The sequence below is a fragment of the Solanum tuberosum genome, unplaced genomic scaffold (assembly GCF_000226075.1).
Source record: "Solanum tuberosum cultivar DM 1-3 516 R44 unplaced genomic scaffold, SolTub_3.0 scf00360, whole genome shotgun sequence".
Taxonomy (NCBI): Eukaryota; Viridiplantae; Streptophyta; class Magnoliopsida; order Solanales; family Solanaceae; genus Solanum; species Solanum tuberosum.
The window spans coordinates 260160-261373 of record NW_006239282.1 but is presented as its reverse complement, the minus strand read 5'-3'; positions in this window follow the sequence as shown (position 1 = coordinate 261373).

The following is a 1214-nucleotide window of genomic DNA, read 5'->3' as shown; positions in this document are numbered from 1 at the left end:
AACATTAGAAAGAGTTGATATACGAGTAAAAGAATACTTGGAGTTAGCTGGATATGATAAGTGAGCTAGGATGATCTATGCACCAGTTCATTGTGGGTGGTCACTGACATTGAACATTGCAGAGAGTATAAATGTGACACTAGTTTCAACAAGAGAATTGTCAATCTACAATTTTCTGGAGGAAGTTAGGTTGATGTTCGACAAATGAAATTGTGATAATAAGAAAGAGGCATCATTCACATTTACTCTCTTGATTGAAAAAATTCAGGAGATACTCAAAGTCAATGAAGCAATGAGTACACGAATGAGGGTATGATTTTTATATATTTGTATATACTTATACAGAACCATTTGCTTTTAATTATTTTTGTATATTGCATGTTGTTCTGTCAATTGACTTTGTTCACAATGTCAACAATAATTAATGATAGGAATTATGTAGTTTGTCCTAAGAAGAAAATGTGTACTTGTGGAAGCTTTCAGTACGAAGAAATACATGTGAAGATGCTTGAGATGTTCTGAAGTTCAAGAGTTTAGCAGCATATGAATTTTGCTTGGATTTATACAAATCGAAGACAGTTATTAAGACATATGAGTTTCCAATATACATATATCTAACAAAACAAAGTGAGTGATTCCTGGATACATAATGACTGGTTTTTATGCAAGTTTTTGTGTTTTGAAAGTTTAAAACTTGAATAGATTACTTTGGTCAAAACTTCAAGTAGACGGCCCCAGAATACAATTCTAATGGTTTTATTAGCTCAAGAACGTCGACTTTGGTCTTGTAGCATATTTGGTACAGATCCCAAGGCTTCCAGACTCATTTTGAACTACCTTGTGGATTTTGGCTTGAAACAAAGTTCGGGTGTGTGACCCACTTTTCATTGATACGACCTCAATTGGAAGTTTTGACATCTCTTTTGAGTCTGAAATATCAGATTTTGTGGGGTAGCATAGCTCGTTGCACAGGTTTTCGAACCAATCCCGAGCACCCAAGAGGAGTTTATTAGAACTTAGCTAAAATTTCTGGTGCCTCATGTTGGTGCAATCGCTTTAACGGCCCTGGCATCACTTATGTAACATCCGGCAATACGAAATAATTGAAGAGGCTTAGAATTGGAAATTTTCATTTTTGGAAAGAATTTTAAAGTTTTGGAAATTTTGGCTAAGTATGGAAAATGTGAATTTTTGGCCAACTTTGAACAGCCATA